Raw genomic sequence first — 23,268 nt, forward strand, 5'->3', positions numbered from 1 at the left:
TTAGTAAGAATTCTATTTTACTGCCTCAAATTATAAACACAACCTTATCGAAGCAATTTTTCACACTGTGTGTAGGTTCAGAATGTCAGGCTGCATCTCTCTAGCTAACAGCTAGCCTAAATTTTCAAAGGATGGCATGAGGTTGAAATGTACTGCTCCTACTAGGACAATTATTTAAGAATGACAATTCAGATGAAACAGCCTCAGTCAATTTGAAAAAAAAAAAAATTTTTTTTCAAAAAAGTGGAAAAGTCAATACCTCTGCCCTGTTGTGAGTCTCATTCTTACCAGCCAGCCAGATTATATTTCTGCAGAGGGGGGAGTGACACTACAGTTTCACGCAGGAGCTGTCCAGTTTATTTTGCATGCTGAAAACCAATTTAAAACAATTTTAGCCAGCACGGCCCTTTCTGTCCTTCTCCCAGTCGTATGAAGACAAAGCTCATTAACAGTGGGGACACCACAGCAGCTGTTTGGAATTATAGCAAAGCGTTTCAGAGCTGAAATTAATTAAAGAAATTCCTCCCATGCATAAAAGGCAATTTGGGAGGAAGTAGAATGGTGGTTCTTGATATTTTTGGAATATTTACTGGTAAACAAGTCTGGCAGTGGAGGCAGAGCACAGTCTCTCTGTTTAAAAAGCAGAGGACCTGGGATGCGCTAGTGAAAGACGACCTTCAGAATAAAGCAATTTGTCTTGGATTCCCTGGAGGAGAAGGAAGAAATACATCAGAGGTCTGCAAAAAGGTCTTTTCTTTTTCAAAGAACCGATTCAAGTAAATGATCCAGCATTGAAAGAAATGAGAAACTGGGAGTTGTCAGAACCAGCCACAAGATTACAAGATGAGAACTGGAGACTGCCCAATGCCAAGGATATGTGAAGGTGAGGAACAACTTGACAGGTAGACCAACAGTCCCCTACCTTGAGGATGACTTTAGCAGAGGACACAGTCATCTAGAGAACTGACATCATGAGAAGAAATACACAAGAGCAATATGAACTACTTTTCATTTGGAGAGTTTGAAGGGTTTTAATAATATACCTCTGCATTTAATAACATAACACTGAGAACCCTTATCTCACAGCTTACTTTCAGAGCAGCCGGATAATAAACAGTTCAGGTAACTTGCCAAATCACAGAGTAAGAAGGGATTATTTTTCATCATCTTGATCTTACTTCTGACTCCTTACAATTTTTGTGTGAAATTTTTGTTTCTGTGGGTGGGAAAGGGACAGTCACATGTATCTGTCTTACTTCTATGAAAGGCAGTGGGGCTAAAGGGCAGTGCCCTAAACTGTTGCCTTTCATTGGACAGTAATTTTCAGATACTGCACGCCTGGCTGGCTGTTTTCAGGAACTGGGCAGATCCAGTGTGAATAGCTGGGGTGAGTGCAGTCCCAAGTGAAGAGATTTTTGGCTGCATCCTGGAGCTGCTTTTACATTAGCCGTTTGTACTGTTACATACTGTATTTTCTGCATAATTTTTACTCTGTCTTTCCAGACGTCTCAGTTTTTCTAAGCCTGTTTATCTGGATTCCCATGTGGTAGCAGTACTCATCTGATGCCAGTGATTTCCTCTGCTTTGTAATGAGAGCAGGGTAAGTCTTCACTTGCTTGTCCTTACAAAAATCAGAGATCTGCAACACAGAAAGTGTTCTTCGAAAACCTAGCTGCTTCTCAATTCCCTCTGCTTTCACCAGAATTAGTGCAATGTATTTTCCAGAGCACTATCTGATGTAAGTCTAAACTGCAACTGTGAATCAAAGTGTAGGCAAGCACTGTAGGCAACACTGAGCAGTTTACAGGTAGGCATGGATGTTGGGAACAGTGAGGAATGGTGCCGAGTATTTCAGAAGGAACAGTTTTTCTCAGTAGCATCACAACATATAAATTTAGTGCGCACATTTTGCCATGTTTTTGATGATCATCTGTGCTCACTTCTAGCATTTGGCCAGTTCTGTCAGTGGCTAACTAATATATCTACTCTCTGTACCCACTCTGGATTGATATGAGCTCTTGATGCTCTGCAATGGAGAATCTCATGAACACAAGGAAGGCCCCTGTGCCATAGGTACTTGATTGATCTCTCTGCTGGTGCAACCATGATGACAGGCGAGTGTCCTGAGGTGTTGATATGAATCCAAGTAAAAACTTCATAGCTATAGCTTCTTGATCATGGCTGCAGTGTGACCTGAGCTCCCAAATTCCAGCATATCAGAATACCTGGACAGTATTATAGCATGTTAATAATGGATAATGTGTTCCACAGAAAGTAAGTCCAAATTTTTTGTTAAAAACATGTACTTTTAAAATATGTTAAAGGAACCAATCAATGCAATTGCATATAAATACAGTTAATTTTTATAAGCACATCCTCTGCAATGTGCTTTCATACACCAGTAAAGGAGGCCTTTTGACAGACAGAAAATAAGAAGACAGATTTTCAGGGCGGCCCCAGATTAGACGTTCTCAGGGCTAGGGAGCTTCATGTGATTTTTCTTTTTTTTTTTTTTTTGTCTGTTGAGACTGTAACTTAATTGTTAGAGGACTTGAAAGACGCTGCTATTATTTCCATGCAGTTGTAACAACTCAGGTACCCCAGCTGTGGTTTGCAGTAAGGCCGTGGGCACATAGGCTCTCTGAATATCTTGCTCATGGCATGTCTTACAGATATTCTGACGTATTCATCAATGTTTGACCAAGTTATCATGTTTGAATCCCTTTTACTTCACTGACTTTCAATTTCTTATTAATCTCCTATGCTTGTCAGCATAATTAGTGCATTTGTTCATTTTTTGGTAGCAATCACAAAATTAAAAACAATGCAGAAACAGCAGGTGAAATAGAGTTCTCTACCAATGGATCAACATCATCAGTTATAACAGACTGGAGAGATGAGCACGGCCTTTCTGTGACAGATTTTATTACAATTAGTTCTATGACAGCTTTATCAAAGAGATTCAGTTTGGTTATGGAGTCATTGCTGATCTTTTTTAAATTTTTTACTTAAATTTTAAAGCAGGTATGTTATACAAAAAAAGAAAAATCCCACTCTTTATGTCAAGAGACTGTATGATGGGAATATAAATTCTCGTCTTCAGATTACGCTATTAAAAGAATCACAGAATCGTTGGGGAAGGGACCCTCCAGCTCATCTAGTTCAACACCCCACTCAAGCAAGGTCACCTAGAGAAGGCTGCCCAGGACCGTGCCCAGACAAGATTTCTCCAAGGATGCATACTCCACAGCCTCTGTGGGCGACATCTTCCAATGTTTGATCACCCTCAAATAGGCTAATAACATAATTTTATTTTGGCAGGGTTAAGATACTAACGTGGCAGCATGTTTTAGATCACAATACAAAAATATCAATAAAGCTTTAAGATATAACTGCACTTTGTAGATTATCCAGTAAAAAAACCAAACAAAATTATGCCTCGGTTTATATTGCACAGGTTTTTAATATAGATCTACTGAACATAAGCTTTTTATTGACTTTAAATGAAATAATAGATTGTTCCAAAAGAATCCGAGTTAGTGTTGAATGTGTACATACATATTGCGTGTTTCTTGTTCGGTATTGAAGGTTAGAAGACCAAAGGTAAATGTATAATGATTTCATTCAAATTCTGATAAAATTGCAGGCCTGTGACTTGTTTTTTATGGTATAAATAGTTGTGCCTTACCCTCTAAAACTGACGTTGAAAAAACTTACAAAAAAATTAACACATGTGAAATACAGAAATAACTGTTCATATGTGAAACAAGTAATGAAATAATACTTGTTTTTTCCTTCTTGTGTTTATTAAATTACCATTTGGATTCCTAAATATTATACAAAATCAAATAGCTGAACTAGCCAACGATGGGAGACATCAGTAGCTAACGCAGATCAGTGCATGTGTCCAGATACGCCATTGGAGTTACAGAGTCAAAAGGCACAAGCTAAAATATTTGGATTCATCTGACTCCAAAAGATGCAACTAAGAACAAACACATGAAGAAAAAAAACCAATCCAGAATTTCTGATCAACCAGGCATAGACAGGACATTTGATCAAAGGAACGGCTGATCAGTAATATAATTATTTGGATAATCAAGTTTTTGGTTGCCTGCATGTGATCGGTGTTCTATCAAATGAACTCCTTTCCCAACAAACCAACTGTAATCTTGTTTAACTTGAAGCTGAAAGAGTTTTATCAGAAAACTTAACTGGGAGAGTTCTTTTAACAAGTTCTTATTGAAATAAAACAAGCTTTCTTCTCTATGCTTATTTACTATTTTCTTTTTATTAAAATGAGTATTCAGATATTCTAGCATTATTGTAATATACACATTGATCTATTAGGTGAAGTTTGGCTAACAAGAAGTGAAATAAATCTTAGCAATTTAAAATCTTGCAATATGGATATTTTTAGACCAATACAAGCAATCTTTTCTCATTTAAAAACCAACAAATTTCAAAAGGCATTCAATTCAACATTGCAGTCAAATAGAAAATGATAAAATTAACTTGTTCTGAATAATCATGTTACTAAACTTGAGGATATATTGGGACAAATCAGTCAATCTTTGTGGATATGATTCAGTCCACATTCAATGGTAATTTCAAGCTGTTATTTCCAGAGAAAAAAATGTTCCTCCTTTCATTAAGTTCTTGTTGCTTAGGGGGAGATTTTAAGGAATATGAAGTGGTTAAACATCTAACTTCCGGAAAAAAAACGGAAACATCAGTGCCTATTGCTTAAATCCTAGCTGTGCTTTTGAAAATCTAAATTGTCTTTCTCCCATGCAAATACATCTATGGAGGGTTATCCATAATTCAGCTGAGTGATTGCACTGTAAGAGCAACTTTTTTTTTAAACCTAGAAGTCTAAGACCCTAACTTTTCCAGAGGAAAACTGTTGTTTGGATAAAGTATCTGAAGTACTTACCGAAGCAGTTTTAACCTAATATTGCAGTGTAGTTTCATTTGTGCTTCACAAGTTTTTCTTAATTAACATAGCTGGCACTTGTTCAGGGTGAAAGGTGTCTCTTTGCAAAGACTCCTGAGACAAAGGAATAATTCTCAGCTAATATATTCTTCTCTGAAATATTCCTGAACAGTTAATTATCCTTAATACCGTGATTAGAACCTTTCTGGGAAATTCTTTAAAGTAAGGCACCTGAAAACCAAGGGAGTGAATCTCAGATTATATTCATTTTATTACACATACGTATTCCAACTCTGATCTGTCCGACCCTGAAATTTATGAATGTGGACCAACAAAACAGGCCTAAGTGAGATCAGTGTCAGGGTTTCATATAGTAATAACACTTTCCATGATCTAAAAACGTATTTGTAACTGGGCTTTACTGGTATTTGAGGCTGTTATTAGCTTTTAGTGACTTTTTTTTTTTTCCCTGAGTTATGTGTTCTACATCTTATAGGTAGGCCTTAGGGTATGTAAAGCTCTTGTGTTGGTTAAGACACTGTTCTAATCCTGTGAGTGACTTGCATATATTTTTATTCCGAAATAGTGTTACAAATTCCAGTTTATCAGTGTGTGCTTTCTCTTCATCTGCTTCGCTTGGGTTACAAATTTGTGTAATGTTTTTTCCAGGTATTGCTTAAAATTAACTAAGTTTCATAGATGAACTAGATCAATGAAATATAATCCTAGGACTTCACCAAGGTAATTATCAATTGGGTTAAATGTACATAAATTCCATAGCACAATTTCAATATGAAATCAGAATTACTAAACAGCCATACAAAATACAACAAAAAGTGCATGAGCAATAGGGATTTGTTTGCTCAGAATATTTTTCCAGCAGCAATTGCTGTGATATAATTGAAAACTGACACAAGATTGACAAAATCGTTTATTGGCAAGATCACAAAATTATAGCTTTAAGCAAAAAAAAAAATTAAAGCAAATTGTTCATAGACATTCATAAACAGGAAATAAGGACTCAAAACAACAAAATATTCCTTTTTATTTTGTAGCCGCAGAAAGACTTTAGTTTTGCTTATTAAGAAGAAAAGTTATGTAAGCAGAATGTTTTGCTTGTAATTCAGGTAAGGTGACTTCATATTGAGATAGTTTATTAACTGCAATCAAAATTGTATGTGAGCACAGCACTCACAAGTATACTTGCTGAAGAAAACTGATCAGCCTCTACGATAAAGCTTAACATCTTAACATCTGTAATCCAGTAAGTTAAACTTGTTCTAAGAAGAATTTCTTCTTGTTTGCACATCTATTTCCTCTTAAAATATTTAGCCTGCATTAATGCAAATTTCCTTGACAACTTAGCTGACATATAATATTCTGCTAGAGTTTGTAGGTTGACAAAAAACGTCTTTACTAATCAGACAGCTGGCTGAATGAGCAGTGATTCTTAAAGACACAGTTGAGAGGAGTCGTACGTTCAAGGGCTTGCATTTTTCTTTCTGACATCTTGCAGTAGTATCTACTGACAAAGAATTACGGTGTTCCCGTGGTGAAAGCTAAAGCTTCTGTTTCACAAGAAACATGGATACACACAAAGCATAGTAGAAAATAAAATTTGTCATGACTGCATATACACAACTGTAATAAGTTTTATCCAGGTTCCCATGCCTCAGACTTGGTTCTTTTTGGTTATTACCATATTCTCTTTGAATACATACTTCGCACAAGTGATAAAATATGCAAAATTACTGTATACATTTGGTCTTGTAATATTCAGTGAAAAATATTATATAGTGTAATCTGGAAAAAATGCATAAATAATAACATAACAGAAGAGGGGACGCCAGTTTTAAAGATACCATGCCAGATTGTCAAGTACTCTATGTGTAACATGGCATAGAGATGGCTTACATGGCTCTATTGCATCCTGTTAGGCAGAATCAGTTAGGGCCCTACATTTGCAGGACAGGAAATGTAGCTGGAGTGAATGAATATAAAATTTTCTAAAAGCCATTTGGCATTGGAGACACGCTTGTAGTTTGTTAGCTAAAAGGAGAAGCTGGTGATATACTGAGTGGGAAAGAAATCTCTGGGGTATAGATTTATACTGCATATTCATATGACCGTCAGGCCTGTTAGGTCCTTCATAGTGCAACAACTGAGCAGCTGTGCTTTGTAAGAGTTACAGTTCCCATGACTGTCGTCACGAGCTGTAATGCGTATTTCCACCCACCCACTCGCTCTGCTACTTCTTGGGATTTGTTAAATAGAATCAGATTAATTATTTGCTTGGAAACAATAATGTGATACACTTAGACTTTTCTTCTTGTTGTAGGATCATTCACAAAGTGAACTGAGTTGCTAATTAATCATTTGCAAATGTTTATCCTGGTGTTTTTTAGGGGATGGAAAACAGTAGTTCATAGGCTTATTGAAGAATTTAACTTCCCATCTAGTGTAGAAAGTGACTAGTCACTTTTGGCAAATACTGCCAGTATGTTCCCTCACTGGCAGAATGAAAGGTTTTAATAGAGAAATGAATGGTGAAGAATGAATCAAGAACAACCATGCTTTCTAGCAGAAATTTTTGGACAAATTGTGTGTATGTTAAAAAGTATGAAACTTTCGAGATTTGTGAACATTTTCATGAGTAAGCCATCAGAGCAAACATTAATCTTCAATGTTATGACCCTATGAATAATAATGAAGAGAAATTGCGATTTATTTCTGCAATATATAGCCAGTAGCAGGAAGTCTCCAGGTCATGGAAGAAGAGCAAACAGCTTATTTGAACCATGCCAATAAGCTTTAAATTCCATTATAGTCCTTGAAAGCCCAGTAAGTTGCAATAAATACTAAAGAAGCATTTGAGACCGCTAAAAGAAACGACAGAGAAGCATTTCATTTCCCACTTGTATAAAACTGTACAGTAATATTGTTCCAAAGTGCTCAAAACGTTACAGATGTATGTTATAAAAAATAATAATGAAGTAGCAACATTTTCTGCAAATTTTTAACAAATTCCTTTTAATTTTGATCCCCTTTGGGGCACAATCTTTCCAGGGGGGGGGAAGTACTTACCCAAACGTTTCACTAAATGACTCTTTTGGTGGGGAAATTTGTGGAATTAAATGACTTTAAAGGACCATGGGAGATGTGGACAGACCACTAAAGGGTTTAAAGGGCTGTTTAACCTTTAGCAAACTTTAAGTTTCACATTCATATCTAAAGACATGTATATATAAATACACACACATCTATAATATGATGAATATGATGAAAAAATATTTTCACGAACTATCCATAATGATTAATAGGAGTTGCGTTGCTCATATAGTTCTAGAACAAATCTATATAATGTCTTTTTCTTTCAAATTTCCATTTTCTTTTCTGTTGGAAGCGCTGAACTTCATCTACCAGTCGGCTACTTGTCCCTCTAATTTTCTTATGCCCAGTGGAAACCATTAGCCTTTCTAATTATGAGTAACTTGGAAAAAAAACTGTCAATTTTTGAACCTTACTTTCTTCATTTCGTTTTTTTTAGGAGATAAATATGTAAGAAATAAGACGACTATTACTCTTCTGGGTAATTTATGTAGAATAAAAGTGCAAGCTTCTCTTTAAAGTCAGATTGCTTGGAATGGAAATGAGGTCAATTATTTCATTAGCTTCCTTTTCAGAATCAACTACTCTAAGCGTACGTTATGGGAACTTGGCACATCACAGTGGTTCAATATTTACAATCCTTGCTTTACATTTAAGGAAGAGCCAAAATTCATTTGCTTTCTGTACGCTGGCAGATCATAAAAAGATTGCCACAAGTGTTGAAACCTCACAAGGGACTTCAGGAAAGTTGCCTGCATAGACTGTTACGCATAAAGAGGAAATTTATTACTTACCTTGACCTTCATGAACCTAATGAGATGTTTATATCTGTTTTTCAGTTTTGCCGTCCTTTTTTTTTTTTCCCTGAATGACTGCACTCTCATCCCTACATAATATCTAGACTAGAAAGGTAGTTTACAATATTCTCAAACTGCTCTGGTTAGGACTTCTTCATATTACCCGATTGTCCTGGACTTGTTACACATTATTCTTCCTGAAAAGTAAACTATCACAAACCACTAGCATCTTAAACTGATTAAATAGCCTGATTATTCTTTTAGGAGGGAGCTGTTGGCATAAAGGGAAGTAAAGACAGCTTTGAAAGCATTTATCCTTCTCGGATGAAGAGCCAGATGCACTGTAATGCTCACATTGACTTTTTAAAAAAAAGTATTTCAGAAAATGAGCCATGGTGAATGTATTATGTATCTGTTGTTCTTTGTGAACTTAGGGTTCCCATTTTATAAAATTAAGCTTTTTGCCCTGATCCATATGTATTAGGGTGTGATGGAAGTCTTACTGATGGTGATATTTACTACTAGGAAAGATAATGAATTAGTAATTTACAATCAGATGAAGTTTACTATGGATTTACTGTTAGAAAAAATATATGGAATATACTTCTTTCCCATCCCCACTCCTCTTCATCTCTATAGTGCAAATCAAGGCTTCTACAGACTGTTACTAGTGGGTAGTTCTGGAAATCCCATCTAAGAGACAATTGTAGAACAGGTATGAAAACAGAGAAACTAAGAGCAGAAAATCAAGAGAAATCTAAAGTGAAACAGCTTAAAAACATAATGGCTAAAGAATAGAATTGAGAAACAGATTTGATAAAAAATTATCACGCAGACTGCTCTTCTGCTTTTTCATTCCTAAGAAGTAATTATTTTAAAGCTGAGATGCTCTTGGAAGCCTTCCTAATTTTGACAAATCCAAATACAAAGGAGAACTTCAACTTGCTTATTTCTGCAAAGCATATACTAAATAATGCATGCTTTGTGTAAGAATTGTACATATCTGGATTTCTGCTTTCCTGGGTGTAATTGTACAGTCGTGCAAGACATTCCTTATATTAAAAGGAATCTGTAAAAAGAACTAGTAGCAACAACTCTGAAGTTTTCATATGAACTACACAATTTCATGTTGTACTTAGTTGTGAATGTAAAATTGAAACTGGAAATTGAGGGGTTTTTCTTCTTGTATTTAACTAGTTTTATGGAGAGGAAAGCTGATATACCGCAATTTTAACCAACAAAGCAAATATTGAACACCGTGTAGTAGTGACAGATGCCCACTCATCCCAGATTAATGGACCCACCCTGATCAATATTTGTTACCGAGAAGAAAGCAGTAGAGTCTAATCCTGTTGTTCCAGTGAGTGTACCCAAACTGTGCACTGGGTTACAGAAATGAATGCATTGAAGTTTTGATATTGAGAAGGAGGGTAATGATCTTCATGCCCAACTTCTTGAGGCTTGTCAGTATTCTTACTCCATATCATGCAGGAGGCGTCCAAATACGTGGCTTTCTCACTGAAGAGCAAGCTAATTGACTGTAGGGATAAATTCAGGGCTTTACTCTCTACAGCTGCTGATCTAAGCACTTTTATTGAGCTATCATAGATTAAAAAAAGAAAAAATCAAGAAAATAATAAATCAGAACAGTGCATTTTAGCATTCGTTTGCTATCCGATCAGTGAAGTAACCATGGGATTGCTACTCTCCGAAATCGAGATGTCAGTCCGAGTCACAGACGTGATGCAAACTGTTGTCAGTGACTGCTGAAGATTAATGTATTAACACGTCCTTAAATTCTTTGAGTAAAATTGGGCAGAGATACCTGGAGAAGCCTGGCCCTACCACATGGTCAGAGGGGCACGCTCAACAAATCACTTACTGTGAAAGGTCAAGAGTTTCTGAGAATCTGTTGGATTCATAGGGAAAACAAATCTTTAGAAGGAGACAGATGGGGGACAAGGGACAAAGACAAAAGCTTGATACAACCCTATGTGCTGTTAACTTCTAAATTTGCCAATCCCTCTCGTACCTTCCTGTCAACAATACCCATAGCTGTGTGCTATAGAAACAATCAGATTATAATATATAAAGGCCAAACAACAGTATCAATAACTAGTTCATCAAGGCTAGAAATTCTGGCAACTGTTGAGATTAAGATGTTCCAGCTTTTATGGAAAACTGCTTATTTTGCCCTTATACCTGTATGTAAAACCAGGGACATTTTCTAACAAACACAATCCTTCAGAAAGGCCTGCTGAGTCAGAAGTTAATTTGGTTTTCATTCATCTTGACATAAAGGTCAAAATACTAACTACAGCCTTTCAGGGTTTTAAGGCTGATAGTAACTTAACTGAATACATTAGCTTTGCATCTGTCTGGAGTTTCATAAGCTGCAAGGGACCCCATGGTGCATTCTGCTCCTAAGACAAGCAGGAAGTGTTTTTATTTTAGGTATTTAAGAAAAACCGTGAGTCTTTTTGCACAAATAAGGAAACATCCACTTGTGAGCACCACAGACTCTAAGGTCAGTGAAAGGATCAGAAGCTCTTACATTTCATACAAGAAGTCATTTATAGCAATGACTGCCTGTTGAACCCTATTTACCAGTATCAACCACTGTGAAGAAGTGTTACTTCAATGCATCTAAAAATGTTCCGCAATTAAAAAAATAAACGGTTAATATTTTAAAAGTGTCCTGAAGATTTTTGATCTACTTCCCTCAATGGCAATGAACAGGAGCAGTTCACACACTCCATTTTTCAAACACTGCAGACTCAGGCAGATGGCTCCATACCGATGTACGTTGTTTTGTGTCTTCAAAGGTTTCTCCTTTGCTTTCTGTCCTCCCCCACTCCATCCCTCCCCTCCGATACACACACTCACACATGTACATCCCAAGTCTAAGATGCATCAGCGTGGCTGGAAAGCTAAGATCCTGAAGTATATATTAAATTCATAGAAAGTGACCGCTGACATAAGCTTAATAAATGATGTTGCCTCTAGGACTTTGGTGTTTTAAAAAATTACTTAGTTCTGATGAGTAAAATAGATATTGAGGGGGACAACAACCCTCAGATCTGTAAGGCTGGAGCCACAGTTTCCTGTAGGGACCTCGCTCAGTTTTGACGGAGTTGTGTGAGAAAGCACTGCCAAATGCAAGCTTACCTCCTTGATCATACACGTACTGAGTCACCATCCCTGGAAGTATTTAAAAGATGTGCAGACGTGGTGCTTAGGGACATGGTTTAGTGGTGTACCTGGCAGTGGTAGGTTAACAGTTGGACTCAATGCTCTTAAGGGTCTTTTCCAACCTAAATGATTCTATTCTATGAAAAAGTCATCGGTTGATGACTCATCACAGCGACCTCAGAATTACAGAAAGAAATCCTCGGTTGTGCACCTAGGATACCCTGATTTTTACTAGCAGCTAGATGCAGGCTTAGTGTATGCCCAGGAGTGTAACTATTCAGGAGTGATTAAGATAAGGGGTCATCTGACACCTTTCTTGTCAATGCCTTCAGACCACCTCTCTGATGCACGATGTATTCATCATTACTGCCCATCAACTAACAGTATGCCTCCCGCCCTCCTGGATGATGACAAGAAGGTCCATTAAAAGTAAACCTTTTCCTCCAGTAATTTCAAATACCATACGAATGGGAAAAGAAATGCAAATCCAGATTTTTAAGAAAAAGATGTAATTTAAAAGATTTTTAAGAGAAATTTGCAAGCTATCTCTTTTCAGATGTTTTTATTTAACAGCTTAGTGACCTCTGCTATGTATCTATGAGACATAAACAACAGCCTTCTGTCCTTATTTAACTAATTAGTAATGTTGCCATTGCCGATAGGATGAGTAAATTATTTTTTTAAAAAATCAAGGATTATTCATTAAAATTTTGCATGTATTCTCTGAGTGTCTGCACCTACAGAGTTAACACCATTGGGAGTAAATCTGAATCTGACAAATGTTAATGGAATGTAAACAGTGCAACAAATGTGTTTAGAAACCCTAATGGATATTTGAAGAATTGTTTGTAGTGTTTTTCTACCCACATTACCAAGCAGCTTGTAGAACAAAGCTGTTAAATTATCACAGTGATTAAACTGTTTATCACCAACTGGCTTTTTCCCTCCTATAAATGTCAAAGTTATTTAAATGTCTTTTTACAATGGGCAACAGAAACCAAGATGCAGCACAGTTGCTCAAGGTGAAATTAGGTAAATCAGTTGAAAAGTTAAAAATGGAATCTGGATCTTCTCACTTCTAATTTTGAGTCTAGCAACTTTCCAGTTGCTTCTAGTGAAACAGCATGCAACTAAATAGAAAGGGATGAAGAGAGTTTAATAATCGTTGCTTAGCACACAAGCAGGATTTTGACCACTAAACAGATGGTATGGCTTTTTCAATCTAGTTATAAATAAGTTAATTAAATAATTGAGTTCTGAGAAAGCTGCCATCTCTCCAAATACACCTGCTTTCTGTGTATGGTAGGCACATTGCCACCACATGTAAAGTACTAACTGACACAACGAACAGACTTTTACAGAAAGAAAGTGGTAAAGACAACTGAAAAGCCGTGTCACCATGCTCTGCAGCATAAAGGGACTGCTAAGCATCAATTCTTAGGCTGTAAAGCAAAAGAATTTTTTTTTTCCAGAGTAGATCCCAGGAAGTCTGAAATACCACAAAAAGCAATTACAAGCAACATCTGTAATAAAAAAATGAAACATAGGTTTTGATAAATTTAACAACGCTGGAAGATGTAAGCAGAAAATCCAAGCAATGGTATTTATGTACAATCCTAAACGATTTCTAGAGTAAAGATTTGTACTAGTCTTCCATACCCAATATAATATATCCCATCTTCTTGTGGTATGTACACGTATATGTCATTGCTATCAAAGTTAATAGCCTCTTTTAATTTGGAATTCTGCAGATTTCAATCTTGCTATCCTTTCTTCTAAAGCAAACTCTGCAGTATTTCTTTTATAATCTTTTATTATCAAAACACCGTTTTACACATTACATAAGAACTTTAATCTGATAGTTAATTGAATGGAGAATAGCAAAATAATTAAGTGGATTAAAAGTAAGCTCTAAAATAGTTTGACTGTTCTGGAAATCAGTCCATGATATTTAGGCTTGTCTTTCCACTTGCAGTAGGTAAAACAAATTCAAATCAAATAGTCCCTGTTTTCATCCTGCGTTCTGATAGAAGATATTTCTAATATTTTAGATGTACAATTATTGTCATTATTTGTCATATCCAGACTCTTGGATAGATTTTGTGCTTGCAGCAAGTAGAATCTACACTCTCATTCTACTGGATTTGCATTTTCTTTAATTAAGTTAATTTAGCTAGATCTGTATCTTATCACCTGAAATTATTTTCTCCAGAAAAACTACAACAGCTAGTTTCTTAATACAAGGAACTAAAGAGTATCTTCTGCTTTAAAAAGGACAGCAAGGAAACTTATGATTAGCTGTTCCTTGAACAATCCACTATGAAATGAGAAGTGCAGGCGCTGTCAGTCTAAACTTGAAAAACAAACCTGTGCTCCAACATCCAAACCCTGGGAAATATCAGGAGGCAATGTAGCTCTCCATTCCCCTGAAGGAAAATTTTGCAGACTCCTGTCCTTTATCTGCAGGAAGGGCTTCACTTTCTTGCTGTCCTAGACTGCTTCTTGGCAAAGCTCGCTTTTTTATTGAGGTTTCTAGACAGTCCATGTTAATGGACAGCTTTGGCTGTTTAAATAGAAAATATTGCCAGGCTAAACTGGCAGATGAATTGATGTGAGCAATTCAGTAGTTCTTCCACCTTGTAACCTAGAATATGTGGAGTAAATATACTCCTTTCAAGAATTACTGTACAGTTCCGTATGCAGAAAACAATTGCCCTGTCTTACAGACAGCGTAACAATTTGTTTCAGCATCTTTAGCCGGAGCCTTCCTAAATAACATAGGATGTGTCCACATTAGTGATTTAGCATTGGAGGAGGGAGGGCAAAGGATTCTTTTTGCTGCAGCTTTGCCTTGTTTTTATACTTGGAGCCTGGTGGTACTCACTTGAGTGAAGACACACCACTGGCAGGTGTGTTTGAAGTAGTTTTCCTCCTGCTGGAACCAAGCTTGAAGCTAGACTCCAGAGTTCATCAATGTGGACACAACACAGGGTCCTCCTGCAGTTAGTGCTCAAGGCTTGCCTTATACGTGCCTTGAACTGGCAACTGGCACAAGTTTCACTGCTGGTAGCAGCACAACGGGGACATTCAGTCCTATAATCAGAATGGTGTGCAGCAAATCAAACTCCTCTTGTTGTGCCACAAAAATTGGTAATGTAGATTTACCTGTCGTGCCCAAGTTACTCTCCCTGAAGTTAGTGAGATTTCAAGTACAGGAGGACTATGAGTTTGGAACATGAACTATGTTCAAATCTTCATATTTTTCTACTCTGAAAGAAAACCCCCTCATCACAAAGATCCCCTTGTTTTGAATTGTATTTTTGTAAGCAATTAACTCCCAATTTTGAGATCCAAACAACAAAATAGCAATGTATTGTGCATTTTAGAATAAATACAGTATAGCAATTACAGTTAATTGCATACGAGATTCTCAATGAGACCTAGGATGCAACAAAGGTGACAAGCAATTTAACAGTCTGTGCTTTCAGTGCCAAAATCAATTAGGACATTCCAAATCCTGTAAACATTAATAGTAATTAGTAAGCTCTGTGTCACTGTGCATCTTTGACTGATGTCCAGCATGTACTGTCTTGTTGTGTTTAGCTACAGGGAAGACTTACTAACAAATCTTTTAAGAGACAGTCTGCAGCACACATTTATAGAGAGAGCACAAAATATCTGCATGTATATATACTACTGCTGCTGCTGCCAGCGGCTCGAGCGTGTTTAGGCCAGCCTCTGGATGTCATTGATAGCATAAATACAGAATAGTAATTAATTACTAGGCAATGCTAACTAAAACAGAATGAGGCTGAATATGAAGCTGTGTTCGTAGCACTGAGCTCATTATTCAATTTGGCTCACTATAATATGATGTTAGTACCAGGGGATTACAAATCCCTTCAGGGGTTATTCTGCAATGAAATACCACCAGTTGCACAGTATCTTACTTCTAAAATATAATTTCAAATGTATTAGGTTCACTCAAGCAATAAATAAGAAAAAGAGGATAAACAACCTTACCAGAGCGAGAAATTATAATCACAGTATACGGCATAGGTTTTTTAAGACTAGTTCAATTATAATCACTGATATACCCTCCATGTTATACGATAGTCCCTCCAGGTGGGTATACATAAACAAATGGGATGTACAGAAAGGACCATCAACTTTGCAACGTTGCAACATTCTTCTCATGGACCCCTGGCTGCTCTTCCTCAGGCCTGTTCCACAGAGAGAACATCTCCCCTCCTTACCTCCCTCTCAGAATTACAGAGAGTATAAAGAAGAAAATGTTGGCAGCAGCCCCTCGTTCCCAGAAACCGTAATACCACAGCAGTGGGATACTGAAGAAAACAGTGTGGAGACACTGACCCACAGCTTTCATGTCTTCTCTCCTCCCCCAAGAACTGCTCAGCTGGATTGCTCTCAGATCTGGGGAATTCCTTGGGTTTTGAAGAACTCCAGGAATTCTGCTACTTCTAAGGGAAAAACAAACATACATAACAGAGTAAACTGATGGTAAATTTCTAGCCACTGTTTTGCCATCTTCTGGCCTCCACATTTTTTATTCTTGCCCAGAAAAAAAAATACAACTAAAAATAGTAATGTGGGTTTCTTCTCAGCTCCCCAGAGACAGCTACAACCCACTTTCCTTGCTAACTGGAATGCGTTGATGGGGTTTGCTAATTTTTCAGCTACTTCAGCTAAATGATTTAGGATAATTTTTTTGAACACTTAGTACTTTTTTCTTTGTCATCCAACATCCTTAGGTAGATAAGGCACCCACCAATTTCCACTCCTTCTCCCGGCCCCACATGGCCCCCAAAAATAAAGAAAATAAGATTAAACACCTCCCCCCCCCCTTCTAATAGTTTGATTATATTATGAAAAAATATACATATGGCTATATTATATGAACATTATTTTAAATCTTCTCTTTACAGTCAGGTGCTTCTCTCAGGAAGTGTCTGTGATCCTATTTCCTTTAAATTAAGACTATTGCCACCCTTGGGTTGACATTTAACAATCTATATTTGCCTCACTGAGTTAGCGAAGATTACCTTTCACACTGTAAATTTCTAACTTTTGCTGACAGTGCATAGCATTGAGGGGAAAAATTGATCACATTCTTACATTTTTAAGGAAGAATTTGCTAATTTCTTGTTATAGCATACATTTATTATTCAAGTAAGACAAAATGGAATGAGATGAGACCATTCAAAATGGATCACTGTAACACCGGGATAAGTATTTTGAACAGAAGCAGTCATTTCTTATTTTATGCAACCACAAACTGTAAGGCTTGGATTTTCAAAAATTGATGAAAGGCTTATGTATCAAATTCCCACTCAGTTTCAGTGGGGTATGAGTAGTTTCACTCATCTATGTTTTTTTGAAAATTTTACTCTCCAAGATTATATTGAGTGAAAGTAATACTACAGAAGTCATGAGGTCAGATTTAGTGGGTCTGGTTTTGCAGCTTTTGAAATCTGACTGACAGCAGAATTAAGTTTTGCCCCCAAATTACCGAAACTCAGGTGAATGTAGGAAAAATGAATAATTTTTGAATGACTAAAATGTGAATGTTAAGAAAAACAGGAAACATTTCATTTGTAAGGGTAAGACTACATTAACTTAAGAAAAAAACCTGACAAAAAGGAAAAAAAAAGAAAGGGGGAAAGGAAGAAGAAGGGAAAAGGACCATGCACTTCAGAGCTGCATGCTCCAAGCTTCCAGACCTGTTGGGCTGTTAGCGAGTTGCGGAGTAGAGTTACCTCACTGCTAAACAATTTCTCTAGAGGACTTTCATGTAAGGGGTGGGTGATTCGTTTTAGAAGTTTCTTAAACATGAGCAAAATATGCACGTTGAGGTATACAACTGAAATTAATAAACAAGTATATATCCTTAATAACAAGTAAATTGAGTCAGTAAAAATACATTGTTTAATTCCAAGCGTGTGTGTGTGTGGGGGGCAAACTGGAGAATGAGGGCATGTTAAAAAGGCTTCTCCCTCTGAGAAACATACTTTGTATTGTGCATTTCTGCTACAATAATGTGAACAGGATTGCCTTTATGGTAGTCCTTTCAGTCTCAAATGGTATCATGCTGAGATGTGTGCATTTGCAATACAACTCAGGCCAAAGTAACTGTTTGAAACTCTTATGCCAAAAAAGGGGCAATAAACAGCAAATGATGGGATATGCAAAAGATAACTAAAAGTTACCCTGTTAGTACTGTTGCACAGTCAGATGCAGGCTAGAGTGTGGGGTGGGTTTTAGGTCTGAAAACATAAATCCAAGCTTGCAAACAGATATGATGCATAAATCCCATAGCTAAATGTTCAGATTAAGCCCAGCACAGAAATAGAGGTTTTGAAATCCTCTTTATGCTTTTATTTATTCCCATTTGAATGTGTATTCCATCAAATCTCTGCCTCTCAATTATGGCTTCCTTGCTGATAACAGAGGCACATTTCTATTTGCTAACCTACACAGGAGGAAAATATATTCTGTTTATTATTTATAAGAGTAAAGTGCTGAGAGGCCCCAACAAAGCATGGGCTCTTGTTGCCTGTTCACTATGAAAATAGAGAGTGCCATATTCAGGAAGACTACTTTCCACCTAAGTCCCTGGGCCTAATGTTTTCTCTTGGCTGCTTTTTAGGCAGTTTTCTGCTCAGTGCTTTACTGACATCACACTTGAGACATGCCCTGCTTTCTCTGCTGATTACAGACAGGGGATTAGCTGGAATTTTAACTGCGTATTGGTACTGAAAAGGCATCTGAAAGGGCAGGGGAAAAGCAGCACTGACATTTCGCCAAGATGACACCCCAAGTGACTGGCACAGTTAAGAAAAGAGCCTTAGTTTTCACAGTCCCCAACTAGTAATCTATTCCATCAACTAAACCATACTACTGTCTCTAAACAACATCCCTGAATCAAAGAAGTTTGTATTAATATATTTGATTTGCAGGATTTACAGCCAGGTATCTCCTACGCCCTTTTGTATGTTCATAGTCCTCCTTAGCTGGGGCTACGTCCTCCCATTACCTTGAACCAAGCCTGTCAGCACCGTTCCTTTCATTCAATTGCTGAGTCAGTAAATACTCGGTAAAGCTTGCTTTTTTTTTTCCCCCTCTTTTTTCCAAAGACTATCTAATAGGTAAAAGAATAAGCAACATTTGGGGTTTTAAACTCAACAATATTAATATTTATCTCAGAAGTACTTAAGGACTTAGCACCTATTTGTTGTCATTTACTGGGGACAGTACTGCTTGAAACACTGTAAAAGGGGTCCTTCCTTGTTAATCAAGGGCTAGTTATGCAACACTTCTGTATCTAACATTTTTTCTACTCCTGTCCTAAGAAAACAATTTTCATTTATTAGCAATATTTCCAGATTTAATAACCCTGGCACATGTTATACCATTTACAATGAATCCAAGATCTTACGTGAATACCCACTTTGAGGTGATGGTTCTTTTAACATCAGTGATGTTATGATTGCAATAAATACACTGGAATGGCTGCCAACCATGTTTCAAACTGCTGGGGCCGCTACAGAAAAGTAAGAATTGCTCCTCTTCTACAGCTTTGGACATTTTATACTGTTGGAGTCCAGGGACTTGTGTATTTCCCAGGTGCAGCTGGCTGTTCTTGCTGTCATGCATTCCACTACACTCCTTTGCTGATTGATTTATCACATCTAGTTTGCTCATATATTTTTGAGATAGCATTTTAAGCTTTCTGATCTGTTTTGCTTACTGAGAAAATAAAAAGGGATTTTTACATGGTAAACATACTAGGTCTTGATGCAACAGTGATGATAGAAGAAGGGAAAATAGCAGAGGATGGAGGGACTGCACAGCTGCTTTGCTCCTCCATCTCCCATACAGCATATATCATACTAAATACTGTTAACAGGGCTGGGGAGAAGAAAAGGAGAATGGAGAGAGAAAAGCAAAGGGAAGAGAGAGGGCTGAACTCCTCTCTGTACACTGTTAAATTTACCCTTGGCAAAAGTATCTCACAAAGGCAGCACGACTGTCCTGAGAGGAAATCCAGTGTGGGAAACTATTAGGGATGCTGCTCAAGAGAAAAGGGCCTGGTGAAATAAAAGGCACTACTGATTTGGGGTTTTGAATTCCCTAATTCCCCTACTCTTCTCCCTGGCTCTCATGATTTTGAATGAAACATTAATACTGCTTCAGATGCTTCTTCCCTCCAAGGCCAATCAGCTGCTCGGCAGGGCGTGAAGCGGTTGTTCATTTGAACAGCTAACGAGGGAGTGGAAGGACAGAGCTAATTCTAAGGCTTTTCCAGCACTGCTGAAGCTCACATTTGCCTTGACACATGGGGAATGACCTGAAGAGCCTTTCTTCACTTTGGAGTAAGAGAAGTGGTGCTGTATTAATTCTGCGTAAACAAGCCTGACTTGTCAGAAGAGATAATTTTTCACGATACGACCATAAACATAGTTTTAAGATTGGAGTAGACATCTCGTCCTGCTTAGTACCATGGCAACAGCTACCACTGGAAATCTTCCCCATAAGAGGAGTACAGAAAAAAGGAGGTAAAACAGCCAAACCACTGAAAATGTCAAATCCCAAGACTTCCATTTTAACAAAACCTCTGTTCCTTCTTCTCTCGATATACAGAGCCTTTATGATGAGAAGTGAATCCTGAGATTGAATTTTAGATGTGCCTGAAGGTGAAAAATTGCTTCCCCCCACCATTTGAGAAGGAAAAAAAGTTGAGGTGGCTGAAGGCGTTGCTGGTTCCGTTGCTATTAAGGTCTGTTCTGGTTTCCAGCTCCCAAGAAAAACAGAAAAGAAGGAAGAGAAATACATCAAAGGAAGAAAGTGCAGTTTTTCTTCACAGTGCTGGGTCTCACTTGTAACACTACACCACAGAAGGACAGATAGAGTAATTATTATCAAATCGCTCTGGCAAACCCATACCTGTGCGCTGCTATTTTGGGCGCTGCTTTTAGCTATTTTATCATCACTGGCTCATAGCAGCGGTATGAAAGAAATCATCTTGACTAGTCAAATTACTCTTTATAACATAACGGCAACAGAACAAGAGACAGGTAGAGAATGAAAAAGGTAGGCAGGAGCAAGACATTAACTTGAGAATGAGAGCAGATATTAAAATGTTACACCTTCTGCAGTTAACAGTAGCTGGCAGGAACAGTGATGCTGCTGCATAGGAAAGAGCCGAGGTGACAGGTTCCCCTTACTAGGTGAAGCCATGATGGCCAAGCTTTCTCCTTCCTGCTTAGCCACAGCCCTACTGTCAGTGTCAAATTATGCTTTCCCAGGCAGGCTTACCAAACTATGAACCCTCAAAAAAGAAAAAGCGATGAGCATCTGATGGGACCCCAAGACCGCCAAAGCATTTAGACAGATCCGCTTTTCTACAGTGAACTCCCCAAAGAAGCTCAAAAGACTTTTAAATTCAGAAAAAAAGGCAAAATTTACTGTAATAAAACCCAGAAATGTAACTTCTTGCAACAGAGGTATAACAAGGCATATCTATAACTTTTCCTGTCTACTATGTCCCTGTAGGCAGGTCCTCAAAATCCCAGGCTTCAATTCAGTTAACTCTAATTTCCGAGTGACAGCAAATCTGCTCGGTGCTCTTTGGTCCCTAGGAACAGGAGCAATGTCTCCCTCTTCAGAGGCTTGGCCGCCTGTTCTGGTCCTCACGTCCATCTCCTGAGCAGCACAAGTGACAGGCTTCCTGCTCGTGCCTGCTGCACCAGGAGGTTTTCACCTCTCTTTCTTTGTGGGACAGCTATAAATTTAGAACAAACAAATCGAACGGAAAGAAAAAAATAGGTCAACCCCTCACCTTTCTGTTTACCAGCTAAGCCTAATTTCTGGTCTCCATTTTCCAGTCCCATACTCATCTTCTTCATTAAACATGACGATTTATCTCACAGTCCTTGACTTGGATGGAGAAAATTTTTGTTTTGACTCATTAATCATCATAATATTTGTCAACTAAAAAAAAAAGGGGGAAAAGTTTAAGTTAGACTTTTGTTGCCATGGATGCCTTAGTGGCATCTGCAGAAATAGGAGCCTTTCCTGATGGCATGTTCTACTGCAGAAGAGAGGACAATCATAGAATTAAACAAAATTGGAGCTATTAGTTTAGATTTGTGTCTTGCATTACCCCAAGCAAATTGGTAAAGCTTAAAAAAAAATGGTACTGATAAGAGAATTTTCTGTTGAGAGCTTTCCATATTTTTTTAAGCGATACCAGATCTGTTTTCTCTTGTATTTGATTGCTAATGGACCTAAAAGCTCTTTTCAGCAGGCAAGAATTGCCATAATGCCACTGCTACATATCCTCCATCAGCCCTACTACGGGAAATAGAATGGCACTCAGTGAGAACCAACTCAATACCTGCTTTATTTCCCTGTAGCCAGACTCAGGAAACACTCTCTTCCTTTATGCTGTGCAGAGAGACCTTAGCATAATGAACACTTGAGATCACCCTATTTATGGTAGGCTTCCCCAAAAAAGACAGAATAACTAGGCATTCATTTTATCCATTAAACTTCTCTAGGGGAAAAAAAAAAATACAGAAACTTCTCTTTTAAATGGGTAAAACACCTGCTACAAATGGAAACAGATCATAAGACTGTTGGTCTCATTGATCATTTTCTAATTAGCATTGTACATTCCTTTCTACATATTATAGTAGGATAATTCTTACTGAATTACAAGTTGTAATAATTATTTATATAATTTGATAGATGTGAGAAACACCTTTGTAATATCTTAATATGTTTTAGTGAAACCATTAACTCCATAGGCATGAACCTCTTGCAAATTACAAAAAATCTATAAAGTTTTAAAAGGGAACTTAAGGAGAGCTTTATATAGCTGTGGCCAGATGCCCAATGAGATAACCTGCGTGTAAGATGGGTCAAACATTATATGTTGATTGATTAAACAGCAATACAATTACATTCTGAAATTACACTCAATGCAAGGAGAAAACAAACCACACTGTTGAGGTCAGAGAATTAAAGCACAGATGAATTAAAAATATTAGAAATATGGGCAGTAAATAAAATGAGATGCTGCTTGAGAAATGGAGTGGGAACACCCAGATGAAAAAACATCTGCAACACAGGTATATACACACATAATCTAGAAAACGAATGGAGAAACCAGACACAGAGTAACCTGGGTGGGAATGATGAAGACTGGTTTAC

The 23,268-nt window shown here is 37.4% G+C and overlaps 1 protein-coding gene across 1 annotated transcript in view; it reads right to left on the reverse strand.

The window, feature by feature from the left end:
• The window catches only part of SYT9 (synaptotagmin IX), a 74,258-nt gene that overhangs the window by 36,676 nt on the left and 14,314 nt on the right, over positions 1 to 23,268 (reverse strand). The window lies entirely within an intron of this gene.

Source organism: Pygoscelis adeliae, unplaced genomic scaffold (assembly GCF_000699105.1).
Source record: "Pygoscelis adeliae isolate BGI_AS28 unplaced genomic scaffold, ASM69910v1 Scaffold171, whole genome shotgun sequence".
NCBI lineage: Eukaryota > Metazoa > Chordata > Aves > Sphenisciformes > Spheniscidae > Pygoscelis > Pygoscelis adeliae.